We start from the raw sequence: 19,919 nt of genomic DNA on the forward strand, positions 1-19,919 counted from the left end.
TGAGGTCATCAGTCCCTAGAACTTAGAACTACTTAACCCTAACTGACCTAAGGACATCACACACATCCATGCCCGAGGCAGGATTCGAACCTGCGACTGTAGCGGTCTCGCGGTTCCAGACTGAAGCGCCTATAACCGCTCGGCCACCACGGCCGGCCCCCAGCCCTGGTGGCAAGCGGGATGCACTGAGGCCTCTTGAGGCTATTTGAGGAGCTACTTCACTGAGAAGCAGCGACGCCGGTAACGAAAACTGAAAATTGCTGGGAGAGCTGTGTGCTGAACGCATGCCCTCCCCCCTCCCCCCTCTGTACCTGTATCCGGTGACGCATAGGGATAAGGATGACACGGCGGTCGGTCGGTGCTGTTGAATCTTCAAGGCCTGTTCGGACAGTGTTCATTTGTGTTTTGTTTGTATTCTCGCATTTGAATTTTGACACCAACAGTTACCGTTACAAACAAAATGGTTCAAGTGGCTCTTAGGTCATGAGTCCCCTAGAACTCAGAACTACTTAAACCTAACTACCCTAAGGACAACACACACATCCATGCCCGAGGCAGGATTCGAACCTGCGACTGTAGTGGTCTCGCGGTTCCAGACTGTAGCGCCTAGAACCGCTCGGCCACCACGGCCGGCCCCCAGCCCTGGTGGCAAGCGTGCACTGAGGCCTCTTGAGGCTATTTGAGGAGCTACTTCACTGAGAAGCAGCGACGCCGGTAACGAAAACTGAAAATTGCTGGGAGAGCTGTGTGCTGAACGCATGCCCTCCCCCCTCTGTACCTGTATCCGGTGACGCATAAGGATAAGGATGACACGGCGGTCGGTCGGTGCTGTTGGATCTTCAAGGCCTGTTCGGACGGTGTTCATTTGTGTTTTGTTTGTATTCTCGCATTTGAATTTTGACACGAACAGTTACCGTTACAAAAAAATGGTTCAAGTGGCTCTTAGGTCATCAGTCCCCAAGAACTACTTAAACCTAACTAACCTAAGTACATCAGACACATCCATGTCCGAGGCAGGATTCGAACCTGCGACTGTAGCGGTCTCGCGGTTCCAGACTGCAGCGCCTAGAACCGCTCTGCCACTCCGGCCGGCGTTACCATTACACAAGTTATCAGCCTAAGCACCATTCAAAACAGAAAGCGCAAAGTTTAGCCTATATGAGATAATTTAACATTAAAAACATAATCAGAATTATAGACCCACTTTCACTATAATGAACTTAAACGGATAGCTTTCAATGTAAAAGAATAATGTTCTGCAGTGTTCTATGTTATTTACACATCAGAGTAGTCTGTTCCGGGAGTGAGTTTCTTCGATTTTGTGACTTTACTGTGATTAAAAAATGAGATCAGAATGAGGTTTTCACTCTGCAGCAGAGTGTGCGCTGACATGAAACTTCCTGGCAGATTAAAACTGTATGCCCGACCGAGACTCGAACTCGGGACCTTGGTAGAGCACTTGCCCGCAAAAGGCGAAGGTCCCGAGTTCGAGTCTCGGTCGGGCACACAGTTTTAATCTACCAGGAAGTTTCATATCAGCGCACACTCTGCTGCAGAGTGAAAATCTCATTCTGGGAACATCCCCCAGGCTGTGGCTATGCCATGTCTCTGCAATATCCTTTCTTTCAGGAGTGATAGTTCTGCAAGGTACGCAGGAGAGCTTCTGTAAATTTGGAAGGTAGGAGACGAGGTACTGGCGGAAGTAAAGCTGTGAGGACGGGCCGTGAGTTGTGCTTGGGTAGCTCAGTTGGTAGAGCACTGGCCCGCGAAAGGCAAAGGTCCCGAGTTTGCGTCTCGGACCGGCATACAGTTTTAATCTGCTAGGAAGTTTCAAAAAATGAGATATTAAATTCAAAAAATCAAATGGCTCCAAGCATTATGGGACTAAAAATCTGAGGTCATCAGTTCTCATCAGTTCCCTAGACACAGAACAACTTAAACCTAACTAACCTAAGACCATCGCACACAATCCTGCCCGAGGCAGGATTCGAACCTGCGACCGTAGCAGCAGTGCGGTTCCGGACTGAAGCGCATTGAACCACTCGGTCACAGATGCCGGCAGAAATTAAATTGCTGCGAGTAGAACGAGAACTCGAATCCAGTCAACAAATATGCAGCGTCATTACAACGCCGCTTTCCATTAAGAGTCGGGAGAAAGTAACTTGTCCTCCAGGAATTACTCTGCGCTCTCTCTCGAGAGGCGACTATCGATACTGCACCGAGGTAGACAGCGATAGTACGGCATGTTCACACGTTGAAGGGGACACGTGAACCGTGATAGTTCAGAAGATATTTATTTGTCTTGATAGCAACGCAAAAAAAAGCCATAGAGATAATTGATATCAATTGTTTGAACAACTATCTTTGGAGCTACGAAAAATACTGGGAAACAGTTATCGGAAAGGGAAATCACGTTGGTCGATAGCTCAGGACGTGACGAATTAATCTTTTTTAATACATTTTGAAATTAGCTCTGATCAGGACACCAGGTCACAACACCTAATGCAGCTGATGCCGTAATGCACATTGTGATATATATGAACGGTTCCAATGGCTCTGAGCACTATGGGACTTAACATCTGAGGTCATCAGTCCCCTAGAACTTAGAACTACTTAAACCTCATTAACCTTGTAAGTAGGCTGTTTAGGTGTTTATGTTGGTAACGCCGTGTAGCGCTCTATATGAAAACCACTGATTGTGCTGTGTGCAGTCTGTTGCTGGGTGGCATTGTTGGAATATTTGCTATTGTAGTGTTGGGCTGTTGGCTGTTAACAGCGCGTAGCGTTGCGCAGTTGGAGGTGAGCCGCCAGCAGTGGTGGATGTGGGGAGAGAGATGGCGGAGTTTTGAGAGCGGACGATCTGGACGTGTGTCCATCAGATACAGTAAATTTGTAAGATTGGATGTCATGAACTGGTATATATATTATGACTTTTGAACACTATTAAGGTAAACACATTGTTTGTTCTCTATCAAAATCTTTCATTCGCTAACTATGCCTATTAGTAGTTAGTGCCTTCAGTAGTTTGAACCTTTTATGTAGCTGCCAGTAGTGGCGCTCGCTGTATTGCAGTAGTTTGAGTAACGAAGATTTTTGGTGAGGTAAGTGATTTGTGAAACGTATAGGTTAATGTTAGTCAGGGCCATTCTTTTGTAGGGTTTATTGAAAGTCAGACTGCGTTACGCTAAAAATATTGAGTGTCGGTTTAAGCACAGTCATTTATAATTTTTCTAAGGGGACCTGTCAACCTAAGGGCATCATATACATCCATGCCCGAGACAGGATTCGAACCTGCGACCGTAGAAGCCGAGTGGTTCCAGATTGTAGCGCCTAGAACCGCTCGGCCACAACAGCCGGCGATATATCCAAAACTCTGGTATATCTTAACCTTTCACCATGGTGGTTTCCCTTACTGACAACCATAATTTATTGTAGACAGTTGGTGAACACCTGTAACTTGTTTCTACCTGGTCCTTTATACTGCGCTCGGGCTAAATACAGTGTGACAATTTTTTAACTATACGAAATAAAATTGTCATAGCTTCTGAACGGTTTGTGTTAGGACGTTCAAGCTGCACCATTGGCCGCGGGGTATGATGGGAGTTAGTATGCGAATGCATGGTTTGGTTTAGCGATGAAGCCCAATTTTATTTGGATGGGCTCTTTAATAAGGGAAATCAGCGCATTTCGCGATCGAGAGGTCTTCAAAAAATGGTTCAAATGGCTCTGAGCACTATGGGAATTGACATCTGTGGTCATCAGTCCCGTAGAACGTAGAACTACTTAAACCTAACCTACCTAAGGACATCACACACATCCGTGCCAGAGGCAGGATTCGAACCTGCGACTGTAGCGGTCTCGCGGTTCCAGACTGTAGCGCCTAGAACCGCTCAGCCACCACGGCCAGCCTCAAGCCCTGGTGGCAAGCGGGGTGCACGGAGGCCTCTTGAGGCTATTTGAGGAGCTACTTCACTGAGAAGAAGCGACGCCGGTAACGAAAACTGAAAATTGCTGGGAGAGCTGTGTGCTGAACGCATGCCCTCCCCCCTCCCCCCTCTGTACCTGTATCCGGCGACGCACAGGGATAAGGATGACACGGCGGTCGGTCGGTGCTGTTGGATCTTCGAGGGCTGTTCGGACGGTGTTCATTTGTGTTTTGTTTGTATTCTCGCATTTGAATTTTGACACCAACAGTTACCGTTACAAAAAATGGTTCAAGTGGCTCTTAGGTCATCAGTCCCCTAGAACTCAGAACTACTTAAACCTAACTAACCTAAGGACAACACACACATCCATGCCCGAGGCAGGATTCGAACCTGCGACTGTAGCGGTCTCGCGGTTCCAGACTGAAGCGCCTAGAACCGCACGGCCACCCCGGCCGGCGAAGTCTCTTCACCCTCATCGGGTGACTGTGTGATGCGCTATATCCAGTCACGGAACAATTGGTGCGATATTACTCGATGACACGGTGACTGTCGAACGGTACGTGAAGGTTATGGAAGATGAGTTCTTCCCCACTATCATAAGTGACCCTGATTTCCACAAGATGTGGTTCTCGCAAGACGGGGCTCCACCTCATCGAAGCACGAGAGCGTTTGATATCCTGGAGGAGGATGCTGGGGACCGCATTCTGTCCCAGAGGCCACTGGCATGGGCGTCGATTGGCCTTCAGATTCTCCGGGTCTGGACACATGCGACTCCTTTTTGTGGGGTTTCATTAAAGACAAGGTCTACAGCAACAATCCCGAAACCATTGAAAATACCGCTACAGTCGTAAGGTTACTTTATTTAGAACAGGACCGGCTCGCTGGTAATACAGGGTGTTACAAAAAAGTACGGCCAAACTTTCAGGAAACATTCCTCACACATAAATAAAGGGAAGATGTTATGTGGACAGGTGTGCGGAAACGATTAATTTCCATGTTAGAGATCATTTTAGTTTCGTATGTACTGTACTTCCTCGATTCACCGCCTGTTGGCCCAATTGAAGGAAGGTAATGTTGACTTCGGTGCTTGTGTTGACATGCGACTCATTGCTCTACAGTGCTAGCATCGAGCATATCAGTACGTAGCATCAACAGGTTAGTGTTCATCACGAACGTGGTTTTGCAGCCAGTGCAATGTTTACAAATGCGGAGTTGGCAGATACCCATTCGATGTACGGATTAGCACGGGGCAATAGCCGTGGCGTGGTACGTTTGTATAGAGACAGATTTCCAGAACGAAGGTGTCGCGACAGGAAGACTTTCGAAGCAATTGATCTGAGTCTTAGGGAGCACGGAACATACCAGCCTATGACTCGTGACTGGGGAAGACCTAAAACGACGAGGACACCTGCAATGGACGAGGCAATTCTTCGTTCAGTTGACGATAACCCTAATGTCAGCGTCAGAGAAGTTGCTGCTGTACGAGGTAACGTTGACCACGTCACTGTATGGAGAGTGCTACGGGAGAACCAGTTGTTTCCGTACCATGTACAGCGTGTGCAGGCACTATCAGCAGCAGATTGGCCTCCACGGGTACACTTCTGCGAATGGTTCATCCGACAATGTGTCAATCCTCATTTCAGTGCAAATGTTCTCTTTACGGATGAGGCTTCATTCCAACGTGATCAAATTGTAAATTTTCACAGTCAACATGTGTGCTGACGATAATCCACACGCAATTGTGCAATCACATCATCAACACAGATTTCTGTGAACGTTTGGGCAGTTATTGTTGGTGATGTCTCTTTTGGTCCCCATATTCTTCCACCTACGCTCAATGGAGCACGTTATCACGATTTCATACGCGATACTCTACCTGTGCTGCTAGAACATGTGCCTTTACACAACATGTGGTTTATGCACGATGGAGCTCCTGCACATTTCAGTCGAAGTGTTCGTACGCTTCTCAACAACAGATTAGGTGCCCGACGGATTGGTAGAGGCGGACCAATTCTGTGGCCTCCACGCTCTCCTGACCTCAACCCTCTTGACTTTCAGTTATGGGGGCATTTGAAAGGTCTTGTCTACGCAACCCCGGTACCAAATGTAGAGACTCTTCGTGTTCGTATTGTGGACGGCTGTGATACAATACGCCATTCTCCAGCGCTGCATCAGCGCATCAGGGATTCCGTGCGACTGAGGGTGGATCCATGTATCCTCCCTAACGGAGGACATTTTGAACATTTCCTGTAAAAAAGTGTTGGAAGTCACGCTGGTAAGTTCTGTTGCTGTGTGTTTCCATTCCATGATTAATGTGATTTGAAGAGAAGTAATAAAATGAGCTCTAACATGGAAAGTAAGCGTTTCCGGACACATGTTCCCATAACATATTTTCTTTTTTTGTGTGTGAGGAATGTTTCCTGGAAGTTTGGCCGTACCTTTTTGTAACACCCTGTGTAGGCTCGTCTTATACTAGTCCACCGCATCGCTCGGGGTCACAGCACGAACTAATAACACCAGAAGATGGGCATTTAAGTGCCCGAAACCGGACGTCTTCTAAATAAAAGCAGCTTAACTGTAACGGTGTTTTAAACCTGTGGTATAGTGCTCAGTTGCGGATGTTCGTCCGACAGGATTGTTTGGCCCAAAACCACTGCCGTGCTGAAAACAGCCATTCAATAGGTCATCGACGGCACCGATATTACGAAAGTTTAGCGGGTCATGCCGAATTTCGCTATTCGTCTGCACCACATCATCGCCAATGACTGCAGACATACCGAACGTGACATAACCTAAATCTGAATATCTGTAGTGACGTTTACATGTTGAATAAAATGTGTGCATGACGTACTTTGTAACTAATCTACGTTTTTTTTTCATATAGTTCAGTAACTGTCACTCTCAGTTGATAACGAATTAGTAGGATTCACCTTCTTGCTAGAATACAGCAATAGAATACAATACATACGTACAAAGCTTTTTGTGGATTAGGAATATGAATATCTTGATTAAAGTTTTTTTTTTGTTTTTACAAAGGGTGTATCGAACAGCTCTCAGGCTACTTACGACACAAATGAATTGCGGATTTTGGCTGCGATTGATTCAAATCAATGGGGAAAGTTGAAAATTTTTACCGGACAGGGATTCGAACCAGGGTCTCATGCTTAGTAGTCAGATACGCTGACATGTCCGAAAGAACTGATACGACATACTATTTCTCTACCGTTCCCGTCTCGTCTGCCACGTGACAAAAAGCAAGGAAGGAAGGAATGGGTTTAACGTCTGTGATGACCTCAACCCACAGGAAAAATAATTATCAAAATCTGAACTGTGAAGTCATCCAAAATTCTAGTTGGGAAACCACACTCTTTCTTATACTTCTCAATTGGTCATGATCCCACTTTGTTCATGAAATGAAAACTCTTAACATTCACGAGCAACTGGTCTGAAATTAACCTGAATCGACAAAATTGTGTATATATTCTCTGAAACTTCAAAGACATCTAAGACAATATCTGAAAGGAATTAGAAAAAGTGACAAAATTTCGTGAATCACACACAATACTCTTAATAATTGCATGAACACTAGGGGGTTCACCATACATCTGCCCACTTTTGAGTATAAACGGTGTCTCTTAATGCTACGACTCGTAGCAATACAATACCAAAAACTTTTATTACTGGGCAAACAGTCCCTACGTGATTTGACGGCTGACATTTATAATTCACGGTCACGTCAGGAAATGCACCAATACGGGAATAGCAGCTTTTATGTTACTGGTCAGAACGCAATCAATTATGGCGGTCGCCGTAATTTTCGCGCGAAGCCATATTTCGCGACAAAATATTCTTATTAGTCACTGTCATATATGTAGTCTCATAACAATACATAAAACTACATAAGATAACTACAATAATTTTGACATGCTAAGAGAATTAGTTCTAATGAGAGGACGATATTTACTGGTGTTTCAACAATGACTGCCAGGCAACTTTTAATTCACTGATTATAATTTTATTTTCCTTGGCAGAAAGCAAACATAAACTAAACAAAGAATTTATTTTAATAGAGTCTGTAATTCTTATACTTTTAATAGAGAAAGAACGTTTCTAGGTCAGGGGATAGCGTTCGGCGAAATCCCTTAACTTTTTGTTGCATATGAAGCGTTGCGTTGGGCAGCACGATGTAGGCGGGTTACAATGATGAGAGCAGCATACAGGCAGTCCCGCAGGTTAAGCTTCTCCGGCGAAACGCAAATAAAGTTCCGGCACAGCTGTACCGTTAACGCCGTGGTGATTAACAAACCACAAGACGCCGGTATACGAACGTTGTTGACACGTCCTCTCTTTCAAAGTACATTACACTTTCTGCACTGTCGGTGACGCTATCGTCCATAATCACACAGCTCGTCACATTGATACAGTCTTAGCCACAAATACACAGTTCATAGAACTGTTCTTGGGTGTGAAGCACACCGTAAACAATGTCCACTCTGTTCTCGCACTCCAAACTTCGACAACGTCACTGAAAGTCATTTATATTGCACAGTTAATTAAAGTCCTCACTTTCATGGCTTGATAGAATGTGATAGACTACAGTTTCACCACCCAAAACCAATACCACCAAAGTTCATTCGCATAAAAGCACTGTTCGTCTCGGCCACAACAAAGTTATTGTTAGCGGTACTTTCACAGTCCGGTTTATTTGCTCTTAAAGTTCGATGGCGATGGCATTACATTCCGCAGTGGTAAAGAGAATTAACAATCTGATAGTTCGGTATTACTGTCCATACAATTACGTATGCTCATCATAAAACACAGTACTATTTTTCCGCGCACGCTTCACAGACACACCATCCACCATCCACTCTACTACACAACCAACTTTCGACTATCTATATCACTATCGCTGTCCCCTGTCTATAGATGTTATATCGTTATCGCAAATTACATAAATCTTTATAAATGTTATTGACTGCATATTTCACAAAAAAATGGCTCTGAGCACTATGGGACTTAACTGCTGTGGTCATCAGTCCCCTAGAACTTAGAACAACTTAAACCTAACTGACCTAAGGACATCACACACATCCATGCCCGAGGCAGGATTCGAACCTGCGACCGTAGCAGTCGCACGGTTCCGGACTGCGCGCCTAGAACCGCGAGACCACCGCGGCCGGCGCATTTTTCACAATTAATAATATTACAAAAGACAACTTTACAAACTTTACCACAGGTGCAAAGCAGATCTTTACATTTAAAAACCACAGTATAATATTACATAATCACAATTAGAAATGCCCATATAAACAAAAGAAAAAGAATAGAAATCTAAAGAAAATCACGAAAAAAAATTTATATGCGTAATTAGCAACGCCTTCACACGTCCCGTCGACATCAAGGTCATTACAGATGGAACACAAACTCGGATTGTGTCAAAGATGGGGAAGGAAGTCGGCGGTGCTCTTGCAAAGAAACCACCTCCGCATTTGCCTGCTGCGATTTTACCGCGTGGCAAAAATGAACACTTCAATCTTCTAGTGAGAGCTCTGATTTCTCTTATTCTATCACGAGGGTCATTTCTCTTTATGCAGGTGGTAGTAACGAAAATATTTTCGCGTTCGAGGGAGAAAGTTGGTGATTCAAACATCTCGTCGCAGCGAAAAACGCCTTTGTTTTCATGACTGCCACCCCAACTTGCGTTTTATATTCGTGACACGCTCTCCCATTTTTCGCGATAATACAAAAGGGGCTGCTTTCTTGATGAATTGCGTCAATCCTATCTAGTAAGGATCCCAAACCGGGCAGCGATACTCCAGAAGAGGGAGGCAGTCTCTTTAGTAGATTTGTTACGTCTTCTTAGTACTAAGCTAACAGAAGCAGTCTTCGTTTGGCCTACCCATAACACTATTTACGTAACCGTTCCACTTTAAGTTGTTCGTAAATGTAATTCCTACGACAAAAAAAAGGAATAAAATAAATAAAAAATACATGAACTGCACCTTCCGATCTCAAAGTTGGCAATAACTACATCTCTGGAGTAGAATAATTTATATATTTAGGTGAATGTATTGCAGAAAATTGTAATGAAAAGAAATCTGTCAGATGAAGAGTCCAGAAAATGGAGACGGCGTTTCAATCAACAACAAACATTTACAACAAAAAGAGTCTCTTGTGGAACTGTAAAATACGACACTACACAACAGTAATTAAACTCGAAGCTCTCTACGCACCTGAGACACTAAACCTTCAACACATAACACTAAAAGGCGAATTAAAAGTGAAAGAACGTAAAATTATGAGGGAAATCCTCTGACCAAGAACTAAAGGTGGTGTGCATTATCCAAAACCCAATGCAAAAATATATAAAAACATCCCCATACAATACGCATGAGAAGAATCCAATTCATGGGACATTTACAAAGAATAGACTCAAACAGATTAACACACAAAATCCATACATTTTTAAAGAACAAAACTACAAAACCGAACTTGTAGAAACAAACGGAAAAATACCTGAGGGAATTGGGATCTCCAAATCTACATGACAAAAATGAAATCATATAAATCACAAACACAAGACGTTTTGAGGAAGAAGAGAGATAAAACTAACCGACATACGTGGTCTACGCAACGAAAGCTAGCCCATTCGTTGCTTATGAAGGAATACTGGGCGAAAAGGAAGGCCAACAAATGTTGATTACGCGTGGTACTAACTGATCCATCCGTGAAGAGGAGGAGGAGGAAATAAAAAAAATAAAAAAAAAGAGTAAATGCGCCACGAAGTAATTACTCGAATGGGACAGATATCGGTAGATATGACATACATTTACAGAAAAACTAATGATTACGATTTTTTAAAAATCCATTTCGGACTTCACAGACAGACAACGACGGATATAGCAATTAGTGTGAACAACATTAAGTTGCGACAAGAGAGCTTCATCATCTATAGCCATTTCATTCGACACAAATATTACAAGCCCCGGATGTATAATTGTTAGGCCTGGCTTATTTTTTACATTAGCAGTTACAGGCCTACGTTCAACAATTTTTTTTTAATGTACCTGCATATTGCTTCCTCCTACATCGCTCAAATTCCTCAAACGACGTAATTCCAGAGCCGGTCGGTGTGGCCGAGCGGTTCTAGGCGCTACAGTTCGGAACCGCGCTGTTGCTACGGTCGCAGGTTCGAATCCTGCCTCGGGCATGGATGTGTGCGATGTCCTTAGGTTTGTTAGGTTTAAGTAGTTCTAAGTTCTAGGGAACTGATGACCTCAGATGTTAAGTCCCATAGTGCTCAGAGCCATTTGAACAATTTAAATCCAGAGATAACGTGTACTTAAGCAATGTGCAGAATGCGTCGTAATCTTGGGACAAACCGATGACTGTTCACTGTTAATTATTCATGAATTCACTTTTCACTTGATAATATGCTAATAGTCAATTAATTTTATCTAATACACACGATAATGTCTATTCAATTATATAGGCGACAGGAAGAATTAAAATTTGAATCCAATTTCATTGTTCCTAAGCTGAGCAGGCACACCGATTTCTCACTCAGGGAATTGCTTCCGTTTGCATCAGTAATCCTGTCATTGACGACAACTTCTGACAACACGGCGCAATTGTCTGTTACCTTCTCGAGACTAATAATTGTTTTTCTGTCGGCGATCTTTCCTTTTCCGTGTCCTTGAATGTCCGTGCTTATTCAACATTACGAAGGCTAAAGTCCCATCACAACCGTCACACGATTTAATTTCGTCGCGAATCTCCGTATCCCGTTATCTAGCCAACGGTAAAGATGACTTTGCTTTAGTATGACTTCTGAGCCGCGCGGGATTAGCCGAGCGGTCTCAGGCGCTGCAGTCATAGACTGTGCGGCTGATCCCGGCGGAGGTTCGAGTCCTCTCTCGGGCATAGGTGTGTGTGTTTGACTCTTAGGATAATTTAGGTTAGGCAGTGTGTAAGCTTAGGGACTGATGACCTTAGCAGTTAAGTCCCACAAGATTTCACACACACACACACACATACAGTGTGTTTCAAAAATGACCGGTATATTTGAAAAGGCAATATAAACTAAACGAGCAGCGATAGAAATACACCGTTTGTTGCAATATGCTTGGGACAACAGTACATTTTCAGGCGGACAAACTTTCGAAATTACAGTAGTTACAATTGTCAACAACAGATGGCGCTGCAAGTGATGTGAAAGATATAGAAGACAACGCAGTCTGTGGGTGCGCCATTCTGTACGTCGTCTTTCTGCTGTAAGCGTGTGCTGTTCGCAACGTGCAAGTGTGCTGTGGACAACATGGTTTATTCCTTAGAACAGAGGATTTTTCTGGTGTTGGAATTCCACCGCCTAGAACACAGTGTTGTTGCAACAAGACCAAGTTTTCAACGGAGGTTTAATGTAATCAAAGGACCGAAAAGCGATACAATGAAGGATCTGTTTGAAAAATTTCAACAGACTGGGAACGTGATGGATGAACGTGCTGGAAAGGTAGGGCGACCGTGTACGGCAACCACAGAGGGCAATGCGCAGCTAGTGCAGCAGGTGATCCAACAGCGGCCTCAGGTTTCCGTTCACCGTGTTGCAGCTGCGGTCCAAATGACGCCAACGTCCACATATCGTCTCATGCGCCAGAGTTTACACCTCTATCCATACAAAATTCAAACGCGGCAACCCCTCAGCGCCGGTACCATTGCTGCACGAGAGACATTCGCTAACGATATAGTGCACAGGATTGATGACGGCGATATGCATGTGGGCAGCATTTGGTTTACTGACGAAGCTTATTTTTACCTGGACGGCTTCGTCAATAAACAGAACTGGCGCATATGGGGAACCGAAAAGCCCCATGTTGCAGTCCCATCGTCCCTGCATCCTCAAAAAGTTCTGGTCTGGGCCGCCATTTCTTCCAAAGGAATCATTGGCCCATTTTTCAGATCCGAAACGATTACTGCATCACACTATCTGGACATTCTTCGTGAATTTGTGGCGGTACAAACTGTCTTAGACGACACTGCGAACACCTCGTGGTTTATGCAAGATGGTGCCCGGCCACATCGCACGGCCGACGTCTTTAATTTCCTGAATGAATATTTCGATGATCGTGTGATTGCTTTGGGCTATCCGAAACATACAGGAGGCGGCGTGGATTGGCCTCCCTATTCGCCAGACATGAACCCCTGTGACTTTTGTCTGTGGGGACACTTGAAAGACCAGGTGTACCGGCAGAATCCAGAAACAATTGAACAGCTGAAGCAGTACATCTCATCTGCATGTGAAGCCATTCCGCCAGACACGTTGTCGAAGGTTTCGGGTAATTTCATTCAGAGACTACGCGATATTATTGCTACGCATGGTGGATATGTGGAAAATTTCGTACTATAGAGTTTCCCAGACCGCAGCGCCATCTGTTGTTGAAAATTGTAACTACTGTAATTTCGAAAGTTTGTCCGTCTGAAAATGTACTGTTGTCCCAAGCATATTGCAACAAACGGTGTATTTCTATCGCTGCTCGTTTAGTTTTTATTGCCGTTTCAAATATACCGGTCATTTTTGAAACACCCTGTATGACTTCTAAATAATACTTCAGTCTGTATCGCAAAACTTTAAAACTTGCGATTTGTTTGAAACAATCTACTAGCGCTTAGGTACATGGTGCTATTGTAATAGTACTAGAGAGCGACTAGATAGCAACTGAAGCTAACATTTCCATTTCTGAGTTACATTGTAGTCACATCGAACTTCATTTTCGATGCAGCTATGGTAAATGTTTTTACCGATTTACCAACTGTGCTTTAACCTTCGTTATTAATTATTTTGCATTTCTTTCTTTCATGTTTTTGTTGCGTATTCTATCATATTCTTTCATTCAGTCTATATTTCATGATAAATATTATTATTCACATGACATTCCTGCTGATCAAACTGTCAGAAGTGTAAATTTTGTCGTCAGTATCGGCCGTAACCGTCAAGATGACTAATTTTCGTACTTCTGTTACAACAAAGGGTTGTTAATTAGCGTTTCTGTAATTGGGTGTTATGCCATTTTCTGCAAGAAACGAATGTCTTGTTATAAGTCAGATGCAAAGGTCCTGCGCGAGAATTTGTGACATATGGCTTGTGTTGAATGTGTGAATGTACGAAGTATACCACACAGTTTAACTGGAATTATATATTTTCTAATGCCTATGCTTTGTGTGCGGTAGCGTTCTCGCTTCCCACGCCCGGGTTCGATTCCCGGCGGTGTCAGGGATTTTCTCTGCCTCGTGATGGCTGGGTGTTGTGTGATGTCCTTAGGTTAGTTAGGTTTAAGTAGTTCTAAGTTCTAGGGGACTGATGACCTAAGATGTTAAGTCCCATAGTGCTCAGAGCCATTTGAACCATTTTTTTTTTTTGCTTTGTGTGCGTGATGTTGTAAACCAAATTTGTAGTTAATAATCTCTTTGGCTATATGGTTAATTCCAAAGGCCAATAAATTACCAAAAAAAAGGAAAACCGCTACAAGTAATGTCTAAGTCCGACGAATGCAGAGAAGTAGCTGACAGGTGTAGTAGCTAACTGTTCCAAAGAAAGCATTTCTGCTTATCACTATGGGTTCCATTCGCGACCGATACGAACTTACTTTCTAGACAACCGTGGTATGACAAACACCCCCCCCCCCCTCTCCGATACGGAATGTGAAGATGAGAGTAGATTTATCCATCATTTTGATTTGCAGCTCCTTGTATTGGCCGTGTTTGCAGTTAAAATTGTTGGATGTGAGGTCCACCAGTTATGCAAAACATCGTTTTTCTCAGTACCCAAGCACATTTCGTGACCACTGTGCCATCACCAGTGGGTTTTCGCTTTTATTTATTCTGCAATGTGAATATTTTTGTTAAATGATTATAAAATTGTGAGCATTTTTAGTTCAAACAACAGATCGTTTCTTTTCGTAAATACCTTTAGTGTGCATGAATTTTCTGGGTCACTCGTGTGTTAATTATTAAAGGTAGCTTGTCGTCTGCAACCAAACGAGGTTGATGAGATTTATTTATTTATTTTGCTGGGAGTTAACCTATCTTCTAGAATGTAATTCAGATTAACTAAATCAGGTACAGAGGCATTCAATCATTTTTCCTGCACTCTATACTTGAACGGGAAAAGGCCCTAATAAACTGGCAGAGACGGACGTACCCTCTGCCATGCTCTTCACAGTGGCTTGCAGAGTATGGATATAGATGCAGAGTTCTAATTGATGAATCCTGGGCGTAGATATTGCGCAATAATATTGCGCTGTTCGTGGCCCCTCTGTTCGCGCAATATATTGACACCATTATTTTTTTATTTCTTATTTTTATTTATTTATTTTTTGCAAAATAAATATTGAGCGTGTGAGCGCCCCACAAGACCCTGAAAACATACACGAATTTCATTTGTATTGAGAATCGTGGCATTCAAAAATTTTCTAGGTCTCCATCGTAGATGAAGCTGTCGTGTAGCTGAAGCGGCCACTCGCCAGATTTCGACGCAGAATCTTATTACGGGCGACAAAATGAGAATTGTATCTCCCGGCGAGAGCCTTTGCCAGCAGCTAGCGATTATGCCTACGCTGAAAGTGGCTTGCCGGCGCATCTGCCAGCTGGCCGTAATCCCACCGCCACTCCCTCTCCCCGTCTCCCTCCCCTCCTTTCTCCTATTGCTCTCGCAAATCCCCCCCCCCCCCTCCCTTTTCCTCCATCCGCTCACGTGCGCGCCGCACCTGGTGTTATCAGCGCCGCGGCCAGATTACGACTGCCGGGACAGTAGAATGCCGCCGGAGATAAGACGCTCAGTCGAGTCGCGAGCTCCGCTCGGGCAACTTCGCGACACTTCGGCGCCGCTCCGCTCGGGCCACGCGCGCAACAGCCACCGAACGATACGAAAATATTCGCTGGCGGATTTCGCGACTCGCTCGCTCTCTCTCTCTTTCTTCGCGTCCCGCTCTCTTTCTCCTCCGTCCGCGGTACGGAAGTGACCCGCTTCTTCCTCTCGGCGTGTTCTAACCGCTCACCGGCTCTCTTCTTCGTTGTTTCCGCGTTCTCCCTTTCTCGACTTCGTGTTTTCTTTTTGGAGTGCGCTTCGTGCCGCATTTGTTCCGGCGTTCTTGTGCCCCCACCCTATTTTTTTTTGTTTTCCTTACGCCCAGCTGTGCCTTTTCGCTCTACGAAGAGACTTGCTAACGCGAGTGACATAGAAATACACAGACGCGGGAAATAATATTTTCTGTGAGACTTTCCAAACACGGTTAGGCACCCGAGTGTTGTGTTGACTCTGGAAACAGACTAGCGCATATTATATTGCGCGCCGAGCTCGTAACGTATGTGTGAGTGAGTGTGTGCGTTTCTTCACGACGGATGTGACTCTGCTCTTGCAGCGACTGCGGAAGATGAACAAACACATCATTGCTGTGCGGGGCTCTATGTAGAATATTTATAGACGCGCTACAAATAACCCCTGTCTGCGAGTTATTCGCGGCAAGAAGACAATGAACAAAGCGCCTGAAGAAGTTCCCAAATATCCGGTTGAAACGTCTGTCTCAGAGATTACTTCAAGGACAAATATGGCACAACGAGTGTAAACTAGCGCAATCCAATGAAGACGAGAAAACATAGAAAAGGAACCGGAATATGGACTACATGCTGTCGCATTTCTTCGCAATTTGAAGTGATTCGAGTGTTTGCTTCGCCACCGGCGACGAATGTGAATAACCGTTGCATTTCATTTGCTGTTGATCGACAGTGAGAAGAAACTTTTCGTTTCAACTGGGACGTGCCGCCGTTTCATTAGCCGAGAACTGACAGACAGAGATAAAACTGGTTCTCGGTATTGTTGACCTTCGCAATTGCACGTGTCATAGACTGAAAAGTTACGTAAATTCTGAGAATAGCATCGGAGAGTGTGTCTCATTGAAGCAGTAAATGTGTCGGACTGTTCGTTGCAGACAAGAGGACGTATTATAATACAGGAGTGTTCAGTTGCTCATACTTCTGTGGACAGTGAAACCTAACTCAGGGCCCCTTTACAACTTTTATTGGATCTGTCCCTTTCTGTGTGCTATCTCCGGAGTTCGGCGATTAAGTGGGCGTGTTATCAGTTAAGCGTTTTTCCCGATGGATGGGTGACGTAAGAGTTTTGGCGAAGTACGCAACAGCTGAAACTCATCGGTCAACAACGGTGCCGCCATTTTAGGTAAGTGAATTTTGTGTACGTCTTTTGTTTGGCTTATAGTCGACTGCTTATCGCTGAAGAGCATGCTTTCGACGGGAAGTTGTTTCAAGCGAGTGACGTATTTGTAGATACTTGCCTATTGTCCTGTTTCATTCGGCGAACTTGTATCTTATCTTAGTGTACATTTATCGCTACTCTCACACACAGCGAAAATTTCCAAATGACTGGCAAAACAGTTCCAGATATTTGTTTATCATGAGATTATATGTTATTTACCAAAAATTACGTACATGGCCTCCCCTGCAATTTTCGTAGTTCATATACGATGTGTTTGCGTAACAGGTACGAAAATACGAGTCGGAGACTTGTCCGTTACCTAATACACCTAGCAGTTTTAATTTTTGAAATATGCCGCTAAAGTAAACATTAGGATACGCTATAGGTCAGTATGTTACCACAGCCTTTCTTTGGCATTCACATTTTTTAGCTCCGCTGGCTGTAAACCACATTATCACCATTCAACCAAACCTAAAACTTAGGCTATCTACAGATCAGCCAAGACTTCACCGGGGGAGGGAGTGTCGAACATCAAACTAGCCTCTTATTTTATGAAATAGAGTGTCCGATTTATGAAAATGAAAATTTATCAAGAAAATGTTGTTTAGCTACAATGAGGAGATTAACCAGCATGTCTGCCTTCCTTATAATTTCGTTCGTTGCAAAGATAATCAACAGTAGCAGCCCAAGTTTGTTTATTCGGCAATCCACTTCCTCTCTGTAAGACCTGTTCAAAAACGCATCACAGTGTACCATTCACGTAAACATTACGTCATTAAAAACGTAACACAGTCTACTTTGTCTCCCTTAGCACAGAGTGAGGTTACGCGGGGTACACTGCAAAAACTAAACAAATTGAAAACAAGGAAAATGCAGACATATATTCCATATTGATGAGTAATACTGCTACATTCAGATCAGTCCTATGTGAACTTACATGCAACACGACGCAGTCAGTATACATAGGACTAAATGCAAAAACTTCGAAACTAAAAATTTTACAATAGAAACAGACTGAAAAATACTAGATTCAGCCACAGCGTATACCATAAACCAACAGTAGAGAAAAATTCCACATCCAGAAGGCAGTATCATAAGGAAAAGAGGTTATAAGTGAATACACTACACTATACAAAGGCACACCCTTTGCCAGATTAAAGGAACTCCTCAAAGATGTGTGTACAACCACACACAGAGAGAGAGAGAGAGAGAGAGAGAGAGAGAGAGAGAGAGAGAAGGTAAACATATTTCAAAGATGGTGCCAAAGTGGCTTGAGTAAAAGTGAAAGCCAACTAGGGTGGGGCACAGAATCATTACATTTATACCGTGTTTTGGCGAAATAAAAATTGTTAGTTACAAACAAAATTCTGCAAAATATGTTTTATTTGTGCGTGGCTCTGTGTCAAAGAAAAACATCAGTAATAGCAAATATATTCGCGAAATATCTTGACACGAGAAAATTACATTTAATCATAAAGTGATGTATTAATTTGTCAACCAAATTCACGTTATCGCCATTTGGTTGCAAATGACAAGCCATCAGTGCGTGATAATGTGATAATAGTCCTGCGTAACCGAGTAATGTAAAATTAAGGTAATGACAAAAACCGTCGTTAGGCTTAAATTTCGTAGACTAGTTATCATTTAAAATATATTCACATTTCATAGATTTGAATAAGGCAAACCTAATAAGATGACACAGAGGTGCTGAAACACGAAAAAAATTAGTGTTTTGCATAATAGGCGGACCTCATATTTATTAACCAGGTGGCAAGCCCGGCATTACCTGGGTATTCATTTTTGGCAGTTTCCTGTCAGAAACGAAAACAAAAAAGACTTGTGCCGGTAACGTAATATCGAAAAAATTTTCTTTCCATGTAATCGTGAATATTTTTTATTTTATTTTGACCTTTTCCTCACTACAGAGGCTTATCTCCAAGATAATAATTTACTCGCAAATTACTATACAAAGAATAACAGTTCTTAAACTATATTTTCAAAATATTCCTCCAGGTGTTCTCCTCATTGTGCGCTGTACATTTTGGAGCCAGGTGTTCATAGCTCGTCTTCTTCTTCTTCTTCTTCTTCTTCTTCTTCCCCTCCGGTTCCCACTCCAGTATCAATTTTGGTATTCTAGCTTCCTCCATTCTTCGTAAATGCCCGTACCACTGTAATTTCTTCCTATCCATTACGTCATATATTCTTTCTTTTATTTCCATTCTCCGTATTATTTCGGTGCTCCTTATCTTCTCTTTCCTGGAGAGTGTTGCCGATCTTCTCCAGAAGTACATCTCCAGAGCCTGTAATTTTTTAATGTGCTTCAAGTTAATTGTCCATGTCTCCGTTCCTTATAGAACCACACTCTCTAATACAGATCTGTATATTAATTTTTTAGTTCTGCTCGTTACATTCTTGCTCCATAAGACTGCGTTAAGCATCCCAATGGCCTTCCGTCCGCTACTAATTTTTTTAATTGATTTTTTACCCTGATTTTCCTTCGATTTCTAAAATGAATCCCAAAAAACGGAAAGCGTTTATCTTTTTGATTTTCTTTCCTTTAATGTATAGCTCATCTGAATCATTAGTCAAGTATTCTGTTTTTTGGTAATTAATCTTCAAACCCCAAGTTTTATATGGTACTGCTAGTTGATTGCACATATAGTTAGCAACGTCCCCATCTTGTGCTACAACTACTTGAACATCAGCAAATAATAAATGATGTAGGTAAA

At 43.2% G+C, this 19,919-nt stretch overlaps 1 protein-coding gene across 1 annotated transcript in view; it reads left to right on the top strand.

Moving 5' to 3' along the window:
- Positions 1–15,785: 15,785 nt before the first annotated feature.
- Positions 15,786–19,919, top strand: part of LOC126295469 (pleckstrin homology domain-containing family G member 5) — a 1,663,439-nt gene continuing 1,659,305 nt past the window's right edge. Inside the window, exon 1 of the mRNA XM_049988005.1 lies at positions 15,786–17,154. The gene's annotated coding sequence lies outside the window, so the exon portion shown is untranslated. The remainder of the gene's footprint in view (positions 17,155–19,919) is intronic.

This window comes from Schistocerca gregaria, chromosome 11 (assembly GCF_023897955.1).
Source record: "Schistocerca gregaria isolate iqSchGreg1 chromosome 11, iqSchGreg1.2, whole genome shotgun sequence".
Classification (NCBI taxonomy): Eukaryota; Metazoa; Arthropoda; class Insecta; order Orthoptera; family Acrididae; genus Schistocerca; species Schistocerca gregaria.